Source organism: Pelodiscus sinensis, chromosome 5 (assembly GCF_052426305.1).
Source record: "Pelodiscus sinensis isolate ZL-2025 chromosome 5, ASM5242630v1, whole genome shotgun sequence".
NCBI lineage: Eukaryota > Metazoa > Chordata > Testudines > Trionychidae > Pelodiscus > Pelodiscus sinensis.
This window is the reverse complement of record NC_143056.1, coordinates 56,710,965-56,730,504: the sequence shown is the minus strand read 5'-3', so window position 1 is coordinate 56,730,504 and position 19,540 is coordinate 56,710,965. Positions and strand designations below refer to the sequence as shown.

Sequence of the window (19,540 nt, the reverse complement as noted above, 5' to 3'; positions counted from 1 at the left end):
GTTCTATCCTCAGAGGCCAAGATGAACAAGTTTTCTCCCTCCTCCTTATGATACCCTTTTAGATATCTGAAAACGGCTATCATGTGTCCCCTCAGTCTTCTCTTTTCTAAACTAAACAAACCCAATTCTTTCAACCTTCTCTAGACCTTTAACCATTCTTGTTTCTCTTCTCTAGACCCTCTCCAATTTCTCCACATCTTTCTCGAAACGCAGTGCCCAAAACTGGACACGATACTCCAACGGAGGCCTAACCAGCGCAGAGTAGAGCATAAGAATGACTTCTCGTGTCTTGCTCACAACGCACCTGTTAATTCATCCCAGAATCATGTTTGCTTTTTTTGCAACAGCATCACACTGCTGACTCATATTCAGCTTGTGGTCCACTATAACCCTAGATCCCTTTCTGCTGTACTCCTTCCTAGATAGTCACTTCCCATTCTGTATGTGTGAAACTGATTGTTCCTTCCTACGTGGAGCACTTTGCATTTGTCTTTATTAAACTTCATCCTGTTTACCTCAGACCATTTCTCCAATTTGTCCAGATCATTTTGAATTATGACCCTATCCTCCAGAGCAGTCGCAACCCCTCCCAGCTTGGTATCATCTGCAAACTTAATAAGCATACTTTTTATGCCAATATCTAAATAGTTGATGAAGATATTGAACAGCGCCAGTCCCAAAACAGACCCCTGCGGAACTCCACTTGTTATACCTTTCCAGCAGGATTGTGAACCATTAATAACTACTCTCTGAGTACGGTTATCCAGCCAGGTATGCATCCACCTTATAGTAGCCCCATCTAAATTATATCTGCCTCATTTATTGATAAGAATATCATGCGAGACCGTATCAAACACCTTACTAAAGTCTAGGTATACCTCATCCACCGCTTCTCCCTGATTCACAAGACTCGTTATCCTATCAAAGAAAGCTATCAGATTGGTTTGACATGATTTGTTATTTACAAATCCATGCTGACTGTTTCTTATCACCTTGCCATCTTCCACGTGTTTACAGATGATTTCCTTAATTACTTGCTCCATTATCTTCCCTGGCACAGAAGTTAAGCTAACTAGCCTGTAGTTTCCTGGGTTGTTCTTATTTCCCTTTTTATGAATGGTCACTATATTTGCCCTTTTCCAGTCCTTTGGAATCTCTCCTGTCTCCCATGATTTTCCAAAGATGATAGCTAGAGGCTCACATACCTCCTCTATCAGCTCCTTGAGTATTCTAGGATGCATTTAATCAGGCCCTGGTGATTTGCAGGCATCTAACTTTTCTAGGTGATTTTTAACTTGTTCTTTTTTTAAATTTTATCTTCTAAACCTACCCCCTTCCCACTAGCATTGACTATGTAACAAAGAAGTCATAAAGCATCTCTGCCATTTCCAAGTTTCCCGTTACTGTTTCTCCCTCCTCACTCACCAGTGGGCCTACCCAATCCTTGGTCTTCCTCTTGCTTCTAATGTATTTATAAAAAGTCTTGTGGTTTCCCTTTATTCCCATAGCTAGTTTGTGCTCATTTCGTGCCTTTTGCCTTTCTAAACTTGCCCCTGCATACTAGTATTGTTTGCTTATATTCATCCTTTGTAATTTGTCCTAGTTTCCACTTTTTATATTACTCCTTTTTGATTTTTAGATCATGCAAGATCTCCTGGTTAAGCCAACGTGGTCTTTTGCCATACGTTCTCTCTTTCCTACACAGCAGAATAGTTTGCTTTTGGACCTTTAATAATGTCTCTCTGAAAAACTGCCAACTCTCTTCCATTGTTTTTCCTCTTAGTCTTGCTTCCCATGGGATCTTACCTACCAACTCTCTGAGTTTACTAATATCTGCCTTCCTAAAATCCATTGTCTCTATTTTGCTGTTCTCCCTTCTATCACTCCTTGGAATCATGAATTCTATGATTTCATGATCACTTTTACCCAAGCCACCTTCCACTTTCAAATTTTCAACCAGCTCCTCCCTATTTGTTAAAATCAAATCTAGAACTGCTTCCCCCAATAGCTTTCTCAAACATCTGAAATAAAAAATAGTCTCCAGTACAGTCCAAGAACATATTGGATAATCTGTGCTCCGCTGTGTTAGTTTCCCAACATATGTCCGGATAGTTGAATTCCCCCATCATCACCAAATTCTGCACTTTGAATGACTGTGTTGTTTAAAAAGAGCCTCATCCACCTCTTCTACCTGGCAGGGTGGTCTGTAGTGGACCCCTAGCATGACATCACGCTTGTTTTTTACCCGTTTTAACCTAACCCAGAGACTCTCAACAAGTCTGTCTCCTATGCCCATCTCTACCTCAGTCCAAGTGTATACATTTTTAATATATAAGGCAACACCTCCTCCCTGTTTTCCCCACCTGTCCTTCCTGAGTAATCTTCTATACCAATATTCCAATCGCGTGTATTATCCCATTAAGTCTCTTTTTGTAAGTTTCTAACATGACAATGTTGTGAGCTGGCAAACAGCTCTGAAATTAGATTAAACTTTCAAATGAATTTGAGCAGAATCAATTCACACTAGCAGAGAATTTGTCCCACTGTTTCTTTTAAATATGCCAAATAACTACCCTCTTCTTTTATTTTCAATTGTACCACTTCTGAATGGGATTTGTTATTAAAACTGAGCAAATGATTTATAAAAAACTAATTTCACAAATTTGCCCTCTCCATTTTCAAAACTTCATCAGACAGATTGTGACTTCTTTGAATGTATTTAATTTGACAAATATGTCTCTGATCCTTTTGCTGTGCTTTGTTGCTTAGTTTATTATTTTATTCATTAATACCTCACCAAAAGCCCACTGAAGCTAATGGAAAAAAATCCTATTTCCTTCAACGGGCATAGAATACCTTAGAGTATGTCTACACTTGCCCCCTAGTTTGAACTAGGGAGGCAAATGAAGCATAATGAAGTTTCTAATGAAGCGCAAGATTTAAATATCCCGCGCTTGATTAGCATATTTGCGTCCGGTCGCCATTTTAAAATGCCGGTAGTCTGAATTAACTTGCCGTGTGTAGACACAGTAATCCGATCCAAAACCCATCTCTCAAATTAACTGGTTCTCCTCATTGCACCACGAGTTAATTCAGGCTACTGGCATTTTAAAATGGCGACCAGCTGCGAATATGCTAATCAAGCATGGGATAGTTAAATTCCTCACTTCATTAGCAACTTCAATATGCTTCATTTTCCTCCCGAGTTTGAACTAGGGTGCAAGTGTAGGCATACCCTTAGATATTGGTCCCACAGTATTGTTTCTGTACTCTAAATGGATGAATGCTAGTTCATGGCACCGTGGGGCTAAGGCAGGCTCCTTCCGGCCATGGCCCCACCCTACTCCAGAAGCAGAGTCCTTGCAGCTCTTGGGGAGCACATGACTCTGCACACTGCCCCTGCCTGCAGGCACTCATCATGAGTCCTGGGCCCTCTCCTGGAACCATCACCCATCATTCACTCCCAAATGCAAAACCTTTGACACAGCCCTAACCCCTGTGCCAGGACCAGCAGCTCCACCTGCACATATCAACCCTCTACCCAGCCTGGTGCAAAGAAGTGATGAGAATTGTATTACACAGACAGAAGAGTTTAAATGTACCAAATTAATAGATAAAGATTTTGAAAAATCACGGAGAAGTAAATCCCATCAACTTTTTCATTCTAATCCAAATCCAGATATAGTTTCTTTCTGTGATCTGAGGCATGTGATTTATATTTCCTGCCTCAGTTTCCCCATTGGTTAAACATAATGGATAGGACTAATAATATCTACTTCACAGGTCTATGGGGAAAATCACAAAGTGTGTAACATAATTGGATGATAAAAATGATATATAATGTATATTTATTTTATTTGCTAAATGCTATTATATCCCTCCCCATTAATTTTGGACTTTTATTTATGCTGCCCATTGGTTTGGAACACCTTCCTACTTTAAATTCCTTTCTTCTTTCTTTCACTTACCATTATTATTTTACATCTTTCACAGCCTTGGTCATTTTCAGCATTGGTATAATTCTTGTTTACTTTTTTTTGAAGAAAGCTGCTAATGCTAGTTATAAAGCTGGGCCAATGTCTTTGTACTTTGTTGGCCAGTGTATCTTTGTTTGTCTTCACTAGTAAGCATCTTTATTACTATTTTGCAGCATGCTTTGTACATGTGTGGGACTCTGGTGATACTTAAAATTGCTTTTCTAAGGGCATAGTTATTACACACAAAATCTCATAGCAGCTGATGAGCCAAGCCCCTCAGTTTGACTAAAGAGGTATGAATAGCAATGCACACCAAACTGCAGCATGGTCACTCCCTTCTATAGTCATTGCAGTTGCAAACTTAGGCTTGATCTACCCTAGGATTATGTCTACGCTCGCGGCTTCTTGCGCAAGTAATATGCAAATGAGGCTAAGCATGGAATATCGCTGAGCCTCATTTGCATACCTAATGAGCCACCATTTTTTTCAGAAGAGGCTCTTGCACAAGAAGGAGCGTCTATACTGCCCCTTCTTGTGCAAGAAAAATCCTCTTGCGCAATGCCGTTCTTCCTCTCCAGTAAAAGGTGTAATGGCATTGTGCAAGAGGGTTTTTCTTGCGCAAGAAGGAGCAGTGTAGACACTCCTTCTTGCGCAAGAGCCTCTTCTGAAAAAAATGGTGGCTCATTAGGTGTGCAAATGAGGCTCAGCAATATTCCACACTTAGCCTCATTTGCATATTACTCGCGCAAGAAGCCGTGAGTGTAGACATAGCCTAGGAGTTTAAATCCTATTTAGCCGTGTAATTTCGATTTTCTAAACAATGAGTCCACATTACCAAGAGCATTCTGTTAACTTTAAGGGCTGCTGAAGTTGATTTTGGTACTCCTGCTTTTCAGGAGGAGTAATGCAAAATTCAACCTTGTATGGTTGAATTCACAGTAGTGTACATCCTGCTATGAGAAAGTTAATGTTCTTGGACTCTAAGAAGCATCCCACAGTGCCCTGCTGTGACCTTTCTGTCCAGTACTTGTGCCTCTACTCTTCTCCAGGTGAACAGAAAAAGCCCCGGGAAAGTTTGAATTCAGTTTCCCATGTAGACAACATTGCAAGCACACCTCAGAGCGGGCAGCATAGCTGGGCAGCACACACATGGCCATGACTGTCATGTGTTTAAGTTCCATGAACTCCAATTCCCAGGAGCACACAAGACTACCAGCATGGAATATGCAGGAGATCTTGGACCTCATTGAGGCAGGGAGAGAGGAATCCATTTTCTTGGAGCTCCAAAACAGCAAAAGAAATGCTGATATCTATGCAAAGATCACAAAGTGAATGGTGAAGAAAGGATAGTCCAGGGATACCTAGCAAGGCCATGTTAAAATCAAGGAACTAAGGTAATCCTATCACAAGAAAAAGTAGACAGATGATCTGGTGCATCTCCACAAATATGCTACGTCTATGGCCAGCTGCATGCAATCCTAGGAGGGGACACAACTAGCTTCCTAAACCAGACTGCCGAATCCACCCAAGACAATCAGGACAGTAGCATGGAAGATAGTGTGGTGATAGAGCGGGAGGAACATGAGACCCAAGAACTTTTCATCACTTTGGAGACAATTCCCTCTTCCCAGGATATTTCACAGTTGGTCACTGATCCCAGGGATGGCATTTCTGGTGAGTTTTTTTTCTTGCCACAAGCAGGTTAAGGCAATTGGGTGTGATGTGTGGTGCACTGTGCCTACACAGTGTAGGAGGCCTGGAACAGCTTGTTAATATGTCTGGAGTTAAAGCAGGAATCCTCCCTGTATCTCTCCATGAAGCTCTCCTATAGGAATCCTTCTTACAGGCTTTCTGGAGAGGCCTGCCTTATTCCATTCTCCATGGTAAGACACCTTCCCATGCCAAAGCCAGCAGTAAGTGGTCTGACGTCATTACAGCACAAAGCATTGCAGCATAAGGCCCAGGTTTCTGGCCACATTCAGTCAGCATCAACTCCCTATCTCTCTGTGTGATTCAGGGAAGACTAACATCTCACATGGCAACCTGGATGAAGGAGAAGTGGAAGCTATTAGCTGATGTCTCTCTCTATTGTTAGCATGGCTTCAGCCTCTGGCACCACCTCCATTCTGCCTTCCTACCCATAGACTTCTGGGCTATGTCTATACTTCCCCCATTTTGTGCAAAAAATATGCAAATGAGGCGAAGCGTGGACTATCACCATGCCTCAATTGTATAATTAATGAGACTCCGTTTTTGTACAGGAGGCTTTTGCTTGAAAAAAATGTGGAAGAGTGGCTCTTGCGCACGAGGGGGAGTTTGTGCAAAAGGAGCCATGTAGAGAGCTCCTTTTTTGCACAAAAGCCTCTTGCACAAAAACGGAGCCTCATTAATTATGCAGATGAGCAGGGCTCGCCAAACTGCGGCAAGCCCCGCTCGCCAGCTGTGCTGTCCGGTGATCTGCGCATGCGCAGATCGTTCTGCGTATGCGCAGATCGCCTGAATCCGGCTCTTCCAGGTTACAATCTACTCGCCGCGGGTGAGTAAATTGTATTATTTGTCAAGCCCTGCAAATGAGGTGTGGCAATATTCTGCACTTTGCCTCATTTGCATATTTTTTGCACAAGAGGCTACAGTGTAGACATAGTCCTTCAGTATGGGAATGTAGCACTCTCCTGGGTAGTGGGGTGTGGTGAACACAGAGGAAGGAAGCCACGTGAGCCACCGCCCTTCCCCGCCGACATGACTGGACCTCCTCCTCCCTCCCATCCACAGGCTTTTGTGGAATAGCAGAGTAGCACTCTGCCAGGAAGCAGGGTATGGCAGGCACAGGAGGGAAGTATGGGCAAAGAAAAGGGCAATTAAAATGATTAGGGGTTTGGAATGGGTCCCATATGAAGAGGGGTTAAAACGACTGGGATTTTTCAGTTTAGAAAAGAGGAGACTGAGGGGGGATACATTAGAGGTTTATAAAATCATGAGAGGTGTGGAGAGGGCAGATAAAGACAAGTTATTTATTAGTTCCCATAATAGAAGAACTAGAGGACACCAAATGAAGTTAATTGGTAGCAGGTTTAAAACTAATAAAAGAAAGTTCTTCACACAGCATGTAGTCAACCTGTGGAACTCCTTGCCAGAGGAGGCTGTGAAGGCTAGGAATATAACAGAGTTTAAAGAGAAGCTAGATAATTTCATGGAGGTTAGGTCCATAAAAGGTTATTAGCCAGAAATGGTGTCTCTTGCCTCTGTTTGTCAGAGGCTGGAGAGGAATGGCAGGAGACAAATCGCTTGATCATTGTCTTCGGTCCACCCCTCTGGGGCACCTGGTGCTGGCCACTGTCGGCAGACAGGATACTGGGCTAGATGGACCTTTGGTCTGACCCAGTACGCCGTTCTTATGAAGCCACATGAGCCACTGCCCTGCCACTGCCATCTCCCTATCTACTTGCAGGATCGTGCCCTGGCAGGCCCTTTACTATGCCTGCCTCCAAACTGCATGAGTCCAAATGTTCCCCTGAGAACTCTGTTGTGTACCTGCTGTACAGTGGCCACTTTAAAACATAATTTTGGCCTTGCTCAGAACACATTTCCATTGTTTTTAGAGAGACCTTTCCTGTGTTTTAACAGATTAGGTTTAAGGCTCCACAATGTATCTCTTATATCTGTGCCCTTGTAACTTTTGGTTACAGTGAGTACAGCAGGGAGCTTGGTGCATACTGTCCCAGCTCCAGCAGCTGTCCAGCTCTCACAAATCCACAGGTGAAAACAGAAAAGGGAAGCCATGTTTAAGTAGCAAATAGAATGGAGGGATACAATCCTGGAGGAGATGTGAGTGGAGCAGCAGCAGAAGATATTGGAGCAGCAAGCCAGAATAACAGAGCAGCAGGAAAAGACTGTGCAGGGATTTGGAAGCAAAGCAACAGGAGAATATATTTTCATCTCTGATGACTGTGATAGAAAGCATGGATTCTTCCCCCCTGGCCCTTGTGCAGAACTACTTTTTCTCCTCACCCAGTTCCATAGCCTCCACTCCGTGGGCCTCAGGACATGTGGCGGTGGGGGGAGGAGGGGGAAGGGGAAGAGCAGGACTTAAGGGCAGCTTCACACTCACCCTCCAGGCCCTCAAAAGGTTGTTCTTTTTTATGTTTCTAATCCTCTCCTTGGGGTCCCATTCTGGACTCCTTTTTTGTCCCAGTTGTCTTCCCTAAATAAAAACACATGACCTCTGAACAACAGTCTCTTTATTACTTGTATTGCAGGAATGTGTGTGTGTGGGGAGCGGGAAGGGTTAATAGGCAAACATACCGAATACAGGGACACCTCACTGAGAGCAATGTGCATGACTCTCAAAATTGATCATTCATAAAACTTTCTTTCAAAGTCTCTCTGATTTGCACTGTCCCACCCTTTGCTCTCCTTATCGCCCTGGTGTCTGGCTGCTCAAAATCTTTTGCTACACACTCTGCCTCTGCCCCCGCACCCTCAGATAAAGTTCCCCCTTGCTTTCACAAATATTATGGAGCACACTGCAGGCTGCCACTACAAAATAAATGATGCATTCGCAGAGATCTAACCAAGTCAGTAGACTCCTAAATCTTCCCTTTAAATGTTGCCCAAAGGCAGATTCAACCTCCTTTCTGCACTTCCTCAACTTGTAGTTGAACTGTTCCTTACTGTAGTCCAGGCTGCCTGTGTACAGCTTCCTGAGCCACAGGAGCAAGGGGCAGATTGGGTCGCCAAGTTTCACTATTGGCATTTCCACCACTCCAATTCTAATTTTCCATTCTGGGAAAAAAAGTTCTAACTTGCATCTTTCTGAAAAGGCAGAAGTCCCTAAAGATGCACATGTCATGCACCTTTCCCAACCATCCCATGTTAATGTTGGTGAAATGGCTCTTGTGATACACCAGCACCTGCAACACCATTAAGGAATACTCCTTGTGGTTCATGTGCTCCTTTGCAAGATGGGGATGTGCATGCCATCTATTGCCCCACTGCAGATAGGGAACCTCAGCATGTCAAAGCCCTCTAGTGCGGCATCCACATTTCTCAGAGTCACTACCCTCTATAGAAGAATGGTATTAATTGCTTCGGCTACTTGTATAACAACAGACCCCAAATCTTTCCCCATTTCAAAGTGATTCCCAACTGACCATTAGCTGTCTGGCATTTCAAGCCACAAAAGGCAATTGTAACACACTTCTCCACTGTTAGAGCAGGTCTCACTTAGGTGTCCCTGCACTTCAGGATGTGGGAAAGCCATTTGCAGTTCCATGAAAGTGGCCTTGCACTTTCGGAAGCTTTGCAGCCATTGCTGATTGTCCCATATGTGCAGCACTACGTGGTCCAATCCCACCGGTCTGTGCTTATTTCATGGCACCAGAACTGATGTTTCACAGTTTCCAGAAAATCAAATGCTAGCTGTGTTTCCAATTTGCTCAAAGCAAGGGCTTGCCTATGCAATGTGCCCATGGCAACATAAGACTGAGATTACTCCTCATTCTCTTTCTGGTAGAGTGACGTGCATATGCTCTTGACATACTGCACCATTAGATGCATGAAGGTAGACATCAATGTTACTGTGCTTTGATGCACAATGAGACCTGAAGGTGTCCATGCTTGCGCTGCTATGGCACCTGTCTAGGTAACCAGGGCCAAAAAGGGCCCAAAGACAAAGAAACTATTTCCCATTGATCTCAAGCAAGTAGGGAGGGAGTAGACAAAGATCACCTGCTGCACAGTTTTGGTACCAGCGTTTACTGGGAGCATAAGCCCAAAGGGGAAGGAAGGTAAGTGTCTGTGAGTGTAAGTTTCATTTTTGGTAATGTAAACTCATTGGTTTCAGCAGTTCCATATTCTCTTTCCTATACTCCGACAATTCCTGGTACCTTGGTATCTTAATGTCAAGATTGCTTGTGGCTTGATTTTAATGTGGAGATGACAATAAGATGTGAGCTAAATTTTGTATGTGCTGATCAGTTCAATTACTACACTGGTCTTGGAAACACACACATTTGTCTGAGGTCTAGCTTTCTAGCTCACTTCCACATAGTAGCATTTGCTAAAACTAAGACATTCAAATTACATATGCACGTCTATAGTGGTGAAGAAGGTTGTATTATTTTAGCTTTAAACTAAAGATGGCCCAAATTCATTTTAGTCCTGACTTTAGGTTTGGGATTTGAACCATGACAGTAAAAATTGAATAATTATTCACTTTCAGTCCCTAGAAAAATACCTGTGCTAGATATTTTTGTTTATTGTACATTATCAAAAATAAAGTGGTAGTTAAAAATCATAATTAGTTGTTAGCAGCATTAGATTGTGGGTGTTTTTTAAAGCAATATGACTTGATTCACATGTTAAATCTTAAATGTTTCTTCATAAAACTAAAATTCAAGAGAAAATCTTTTAAAATACATTCAGAAGATTTAAAACTTTCTTCCTTTGATCTATAGTTTGTAATGTACTGTGTGCTTTAGTTCAGATTTTTTTAACTACATATTCTTATGAAATACAATTAGCCCTGAGAAATTTGATAACATTTTAATTTATTCTCCCCTTAGCATCTGTGAGAGTTCTGCATATTATGTGTATATATATTGATGGGAGAAAAACATTTATTTATTTAATTTGTAAAACTAGGAACTAGCTGTATTGTTTTTCAAAATAACGTTCAGCAAATATTAAGAAACCCACATTTCAAGGCACAATACCACCAATAACCAGTGGTATCTCACACCTCATCAAAAGGTCTCCTAGGCTACGTCTACACTGGCCCCTTCTTCGGAAGGGGCATGCTAATTTTGAACTTGGGAATAGGGAAATCCGCGGGGGAATAGGGAAATCCGGCTTGTGGAAAAGCCTGAAAAAAGCGTCTAGACTGGCACGATCCTCCGGAATAAAGCCCTTTTCCGGAGGATCTCTTATTCCTACTTTAAAGGCTTTATTCCGGAGGATCGCGCCAGTCTAGATGCTTTTTTCCGGCTTTTCCCCAAGCTGGAAAAAAAGCGGTGGCCATGTTTATTTAAATCCCGCGGGGGATATTTAAATCCCCCGCGGATTTCCCTATTCCCAAGTTCAAAATTAGCATGCCCCTTTCGAAGAAGGGGCCAGTGTAGACATAGCCATATTGTTCTCACTGAAGTCCACAAGCGTGTTACAATTCACATCAGTGGGAGCAAGATCATCCCCTAAATTAGGTAAAAATGTAAAATTTGCATTCAGCTAATGTGAAAGGCTTGTAGTAGCTACTAGAGAAGACTTATTGGCAGCTATACAGTGAAGCCAATGAGAACCATAGTTATTACACACAAAGGCTCATAGCAGTTGATGGGACAAGCTCATACCAGATGTGTTGAAAGTTTCTTGCAACTGATGGAAAAAAGCCCAGGCAGTCCAGTGTGAGAGACACATGATAGCTGATGCAGTGGCCTAAGTGTTCTAAAGAATATTTACGTGATAAAATGTAAATGTACAAGAGCTTATAAGTGCATGAAACTTTATTCTTCTCTAAATAAAGCCAGTTTTACAATAATCAGCTGAGGCCACAATCATTCTCAGGTTGCAATTACAAAATACAACCTCCCCCGCACACTTCAGAGACTCCTAATAATTGTGAATCTACATTGTTCTCTTTTCAGTTTTGCATATGGCCTTTGGCACACCACTCTGTTGATCCCACCCCAGTTTAGACCCAGGTAACAAGATCCTGATTGGACATCTGTCATCGATCATTGTGGAAGGTCAGTGCTTACTGTGCTCAAATAACATTCATTTTATAATTAGAGACAGTCAGTGTAAGTTTTCAGATAGTACAGCATAGAATCGTAGGGAAATGTGCAAACAAAGAATTACAACATATTTGTTTATTTGGGGGGAGGGGTCGCCTTAAAGATTCCAGGCACACTGGAGGCTAGGCTTCATTGCTGATTTCAGCATTGGGTTGATTAAACTTAAAATTACTTTTATTTCCTTTTAAGTGACAGGTTATACAGATCACAATTTTGAGTCAATTTGCTAGACATTTGGCCAGTTCCTATTCTCAGTGAAGTCAAAGGGAGTTTGCTGTTGATTTGAAAGAGAGTAGATTCAGGTATAATTGATGAAATTACCTTACACTAGGACAGTGTACTCCTGTGAATGTGCTCTAAAAATCCTATTTATACAAGATGTAGTCATTAGCTTTATTGATAGATGAATAGATTCCTTCATACTCATATGTTGGAGGTAAAGGTGTTTCCACAATTGAGATTAATAAGTGTGTTCTTCCAAACTTTGCTTTTAAATAAATAAATAAAGTTGTCTTTAACCTACTCTATACTTTCAGTATTTTAGGTATTTTTACATAACACACCCTTAGCACTAAGTGGAGAACTTACAGACAGGAACTCAACAAAATTAGAGGGTTTTGTTTTTACCTTTTGTTTCTATTATCATTTCAGTGCTTTTGGGGTAAATGTATTAGGAAAAATCCTGAAACCCTGAAATTCTGAGCGCAGAATATATAAATCACATGATCTACTGAGTTGTGGTAAACCTGAAGTTATTATAACACTGTTATTGGATATTGGAAACCTGCACGGATACAAACTGAAATTTTAAAATAGGACTAGAAAAGTTTACCTTACTTCCTAGACCTCTTCTAAAATTAATCATTATGTAATAAGTGGTTGGATTGCTGACACATCCTACATTACTAGAAGAAACATTCTGCAGTATTTTTTAATCTGAGGGTATGGAACTTTGCCCTTTATCCAAGTATAGCTCACTTCAGTATAAGAACAGTGTTTCTCAACCAGTGGTACGAGTACCCTTAAGGGTACTTGAGAGAAGTCTGGAGGGTACGTAAACTGAAATTTGGAGAAAACTGAATTTTTGTTTTAAGTTTATAGAGCTTTATTATTTTTGTACTTTTTACACCCAAAAATGTCATCGCCCGCCAGGCTACAATTAAGTTGTTTAAACAAATGTGTTGCAATGGTAGAAAAAATGTTGTGTATCTGAAAACTGTAGGTACTGGGGGTACTTATATTTTTTAAGGGATACTTTATAAAAAAAGTTCAGAAACACTGTATTAGAAAACCTCCCCTACCCTGTATAGTAATGGAAAATTACTGCAGAACTGGATTGGGCAATCTCATAGGGAGTGCTTAGGCTGACTGTTCTCCTTCAAATTATTTTTAGAACTCAGATCTCCAAAGCTGTTTTCATGTCAAATAATATAGCATGTGCTGAAACCCTCCCACTGGCCTCTCCTCTGGTCGCCTCTGTGATGTTGCCCTCCTGCTGCTTGCTGTTGCTCTTTTGCTGCCATTTCTCTTTCTATACTAACCATTAGTGATATGGGGTCAGTTTGGCACTCAGTAAAAAACACAATCAATGTATTAATTGCTCAAATTTGAAAAGAGTAAGAGATGAGGTTTTCACCTCTGGACAGTTATTAATCAAATCCAGGATGGTGGAAGGAGTGGCCTTTATCAGACTAGTTCAGAATGTGGGGTCCTCTGCAGAAAACAGAACATTCTAATGAAATAATTGTGAATATCTGATATTTTTATTTATTTATAAGGGCCTGATTCAGAGCCCACTGAAATAAATAGAAACATAAAGCCATTTTAAGCGGCTCTTCTTCTCTTCTAGTAAAAAAGTGTAATTGTATTTGTTTCATTCATATTACTTCAGTTGCAGAAAGCCCTATTTTATTTAGCTTTCTGTGAGAAAAGAGAAGAAAATTCCTGTGTGTTAAAATAAGAGTGAACTGATTTTAAAAAGACATGTATTACTGATCCATGGAGAAAGAAAAGGCTATGTGAGGAAACTTTAAATAAACTGTTCTCAGACTACCATAACTTTCCAACTGATAGCATACCTCTTTTTACAGTTTATAAACAGAACCTTTATTCTTGACCATGTATGATTCGAACTTGTTCTCCTCTGTTCTTAATTTAGACTGTTGTGGTAAAGTACTGAAGACAGATCCCATACCTTGTTATGCTAAGAAAATCTGTGTTCCATCATTTTCTTTCTAGTGAAAGACTTTGTTTATTCAGTGTTTAATTTACTATCCTCTAGGTGACCTAAACATCGTCATCGATTTTATTTTTAATAAAAAAGTGTGTGGCTATTTTTTGACCTGCCTACAAAAACCAAATCACCGAAACCAACAAACAAAAAATCCTGAGAAAGAATAAGTTCTTGTTAATTGGAAAACTAGCAGAAAGCAGCCAGGAAAGAAGCAGTAAAAATGAGTCTGGGTCTGCTTATTTTTAATCATTTATATTTCAACCTGTCCCAGCCCACTGGAAGGGATATTAAATCAAAAAGAAATTATCATTTCAAATCTTATTCTAGGAGGATACTGAAATATACATTTTTGAATAAAATAAATCTAATTTTAGATTCCACTGTATATTTTATAACTAGCATGAAGCTATTTGAATTCTAGCATATCTTCAGACAGATTTTTTATTGGTTCAACTTAATTTAATTTTAATTATTGATTTAAATATATAAAAGGAAAACATCAAACAATGTAAATTAATATGAAAATAAGAGGGGCAGTTGTAGCTGTCAGACTTATAACTGAACATGGTAGAAGAGAGCAGAATAACCAGCTTGAATGTGCATAACTGACACCGGGACAACTATCATTTTGCTTTAAATTATATGATCAATTTTATATGATCCATTAACAAATAAACTCAAATACTTATTTGTATAAATAATACTGTACTCAGATACATTTTGTATTTAGCCAAATAAAGTGGTGCTACTTCATTCAAGTGACTGGGAGTTTTCTATATAGTGCATTAAAATGAACTTCTCAAGTTCCAATTGTCCATAATGCTGACCCTGTATACAGGAATGAATTTCACCCTCAGTGATTGGGAAATGCTGAAAAGCAGAATACTTTTATTTAGATGCCTAAACATGGTTTAGATACCTAAGTTTGACTATATTACCCTATTTGTGCATCTCTCCCATGTCAGGTAGGTCTTTTGAGAACAAGGAGATCAGGAAAACAAGTTTACCCAAATAGGTATTTGCAAAGATTTCTGTTACAAGGACAACCAGAGATTTGGGACCAGATTTTCAGCTAAAATAGGTTGGCGTAGCTCAATTTATATTAGTGGGGCTGTCTCGGGTTATATCACCTGGGAATTGAGCCTGTGGTGTTCTATACATGTGCACATACAAGATACCATTAGTAAGACAAAAATGCCTTAAATTGGGCAGCCAAGGAATATTTTTACATATTAATGACTCATTTCACAAATATACTTCAACAGTTCTAATTAGTATGCACTGTTTCTATGCAAAACCATATGTAGCACAAAAGCAATGTGCAAACCATACCCACTTATCATCAGATTGGCATCTGAACTGAGTTTAATGCAGATTTCAAAGATGTGTGGAGCATTTTTTTATCCAATAAAGTTAACTTTACTTCATAGTGTGCAGAAACAGTCTGTTATTTCAGGGGAATTCATGGCATTATTCTTTATCCTGTGACTTGAATTACATGCCTTCTCTTGACCAACTTCTGTCTTCAATTGTATCAGCACAAACCTCTTTGCTGGATTATGGGACTATATGGATATATTATAACATAGAACTTGTTCCACTCTGTTTACTCTTGGTGTGTTACACTCATTGGTAATGGGGCAACTAATATGTATACATTTATCTTCACATCCAAGAAAACCCATTATCATGAAAATATGCAGAGTCACCTAATGCCCTTGGTCAATTTTGTGTTCCTAAAAATCTTGATTTGAAATCCTGAAAACAAAACTGAAGTCTAGAATAAAATCTTAGTTGTTACTGGGGCTTGACGATGCGCTATAATGAGCAAATTTCCTTCAATGGAAGTAGGTTTAGAGCTATGCAAATAATGGTTTTTTTTAGTTAGCTGGCAATTAAACAAAAGCAAAACTTAGGTTAAACTGAAAATACGTTTTTTGAAAAATACAGCAAATCAAAAAGCTGTAAAAATCCTTTTGGATCCTTCCTGGAAGAATATACCTGGTGAGTAGGATAGAAAACTGCACTTTCACTACTAGATATATGACTTATGAATCAATTATCTCCCTGACTCTGCATGGAACAATTAGGTGAACTGTGCCAGCAATAATCAGGAATGCACAGCACAACCTATCCTTTGCCCAAAACAGCCATATCACTAACATCAAGATGGCCCGATGCTTGGATGAGATTTGGTGATTGAAGCTGAATCTTAGCAAGAGAGGGGTTATGGTGCTGGTATGAAGAAAGCATTTGAAGATTGTGCAGCCATAGTGGAGTCTCATTTTGTTGAAGGAACACACTTACAATTGATTTATTCCTGGCTTAGTGGTGTTCCTGGATTTCTCATTGACACTAAACTCTCACATAGCAACATCCATGTTTAATGCTTTATGCCATCTTCAGATGAGTGGAAGACAAGTGGTGCATTATTTGATGATTTTTTTGTTTGCAGGATGAGCCAAGTCAGATGAGTGTTTTCACTTGTTCGTCACATATCAGGTCCCGACTAAATAGTGGGGGGGGAGGGGGGAGGATCCCTAGTGGAAGAAAAAACAAAGGTTCCTTCTGCTACATTGATCTGCCTTGGGATTGAGCTGGACACTATGGTGAGAGATCATGTATCTCTCAGAATAAGCTTCAGGACCAATTGGGATTGCTCAAGAGAGCAGTAGGGGCTAAAAAGCTCACACTGCAGAATCTGCAATCTATTCTGGGGAAGCTGAATTTTGATTGCAGAGTTGTCAGAGTGGAGCAGGAATACTGTGCCTAGATGACAGCAGCAACAGCCAGCATAGCCAAGACACACCATTACAGAAAAGTCATTAGAGAGATGAAGGAAGACTTGAGGGTATGAGAACATTTTTGAGTAATTTTAACGAGGCATCATTATGAAGGGAGATATGGATATTATAAGGGGAATTAAAATCTATTCAGATGCTGTGGGGGGTACTGATTTTGGGCTGTTTTATCAAGGCAATTGGTGTGCATAGAAATGACCTGTCACCAGGACACAAAGTGGGGTTATGCATGACACGACTTTGAAATTGCACATGGTCATGAAGTTGATGAGGGCATTTGTTTTTCAGTATTTAACCCTCAACATCTGCTTTTCTTCTAAACATGTGCCAGGCATTGATCATGGCATAGCAGATGAGTTGTCTCATTACCTGTTTGACAGATTTTTGTGAGCTTGTACCAGGAGCTAGCAGCAAACCTGAGCAAATACCGCAGGCTTTCTGGAACCTCAAAATGCGATATGGGCAGTGGAATGGAGATTCTTGGGCTCCAGGCACACAAGTTTTGTATTGTGTTTTCTTTTAATGAATTTTGTCAATTGAAGGATCCAGAGCCATCTATCACCTATCTCCATTATGAAAGGCACTACTGAATTTTGAAAGAGGAGTGGGTGAGATTCTGTGGCCTGCACTGTGCAGGGGGTCAGACTAGATGATCATAATGGTCCCTTCTGACCTTAAAGTCTATGAGTCTATGTTCTAAAACTATTTTGAAAAGATTTCAGGGCCTGTGATGAAAAATTTTGGCTACCATGATACTAAGCTGATTACTAGTAGCATCTTTATTTACTATACAATTTACTATTTATCCCTGTAAATAACTTCCTCGGAAATGATTTGCTCATAAATGTGATAATAGCAGTAGCGACCAATAGATCATCTAATGCTGTTACATCATTCCCTGCATTAATCTTACATATGTGACAATATTTCCACCATTACCCTAAAAACATGATTGCCTTCCAGTAGTGCATAAATTATGTAACTTAATCTTTTCTGATCTCTAATTACAAACCTTTCTTTGATAAAAAGCTACTGCTCTGTTTTTCCTTAGCTCTTTATCCCATAGTGATAGATCATTAAACTCTTTTTATAACATGTTATTTATTATATTATGCAAATTCCAGGGCTCTTAGGAAAAGCCTTAGAGGATTTATATTTTATTTATATGTGTTTTTACTTTTATTCTTTTTTCCTGTTAGTTATATCCCATTTTAAATAATTTGATAAAAATACTGCTTGTTGTAAAACAGATTCCCTTAGGAATTCTAGATCATTTAGCTTCTCCACAACCCTAGTTATGTTTCATCAGATTTTAGTCATCTCCCAGTGTGCAAAGGTTTCATAGATTAAAATCCCAATTGATTTTTTAGCTTTTATTTGAATTTATCCTTTCTACTCAAATATATTATGCATCTCCAAAGAAACTAATAAATTATAGAGAAAGCAAAAGTTAAAATTAGATCTGAGCATGGTATAATGCCCAAAGGAAACTATTTAGAAAGGTTACAGGCTGTCAAAAAATAATTTGTATGGTTAAAAGCCACAGAGTTAGATGCTGTTAATGGAGTATCTGTAATGATTATTTAGGCACTGGTTGCTTATTTTGTCTTTGAGGCATCTATTCAGGCTGTTACTTTGGAGGCCATAAAGACCTGTAATTCGGCACCTATTATACAGAAGAAGTGTATGCAAGAATGTGTTGTACCACTTCAAACAAACCTCTCCACTCCATTCTTTTGATTTTAATCATTTTTCCTCCTCTTGGAATTATTGTTGATGCTGATTGTGAGAATAAAGACTAGTTACTTCAGTGAAAGGATCATAAAGTCAATCATGTGGATAAAATTACTTAGCAATTTAGCCAGCTGGTCCCTATTTGGCTTCACTTTAGTTCATTAGTTTATGGGGGGAATTCACTCCACATTTAAGGAAAGCAAAAACTACATAAAAACTAGTTTGTAATTAATTGCAGCTTTACAGAAAGAAATAAAATTGCAAAATTAGAATGTGCACATTGGGCACTGATTTTTGATTACTTTTTGGATCCTTCTGAAAGTAACTTTGTTTTGTGTTTATATTAGACTCTTGCACAGGTTTTATACTGTTCAGGATCTGGTATCATGCTCCTGTGGTTTAAAATTATTCTTCTCTCCCGCCCCCCACATAACACTCTGAGCTTTCTAGTAACATCATTTGTTAGCTGGAGAGGACATGCCTTTAAACAACTTAAGAGCTAGTTTGATACATGGCGGTGTTGTCTTGGTACTGTGCTGATGCTATCATGCAGGTGATTAGCTGGCACTGCAGAAATATAAGCATATTTTTAAACTGTTGTACACCATAAAAATATAATGGTTCTCATGTTTTGTACATATTCAATAACTAGTCATAATTACTGTGGTATTTAATAGAGACAAAAATAATAAATACACTCTTCCAGTTTGAAAGCTTTTGATAAAAACTGCATAACAGTAGTTAAACAATGGATAGCGAGAATAAATCCAAAATACTCCCAGAGCCTTTCAGGTCTGAGTGGCAAACCCAAAGAGACTGTGACCTACTTCAATATGTTAGCTGTTAAACACTGCACAGATCTCTATTCAACTGATGGACAGCAAAAAAATATATTTGCAACTAAAAGAATTTACCCATAACTACCCTAAAAAAGTAGTTTATTATTCAATAAGGGCCCGTTAGCACACTCATGGTCATGAAGTAGTGAGAGAGCAAGGAGCCCCC

At 39.6% G+C, this 19,540-nt stretch overlaps 1 long non-coding RNA gene across 1 annotated transcript in view; it reads left to right on the top strand.

Annotated features, from left to right (window-relative positions):
- LOC106732673 (uncharacterized) overlaps positions 1-19,540 on the top strand; it is a 151,023-nt gene that overhangs the window by 84,046 nt on the left and 47,437 nt on the right. Inside the window, exon 3 of the long non-coding RNA XR_016349627.1 lies at positions 11,618-11,719. This is a non-coding gene — a long non-coding RNA (uncharacterized LOC106732673). The remainder of the gene's footprint in view (positions 1-11,617; positions 11,720-19,540) is intronic.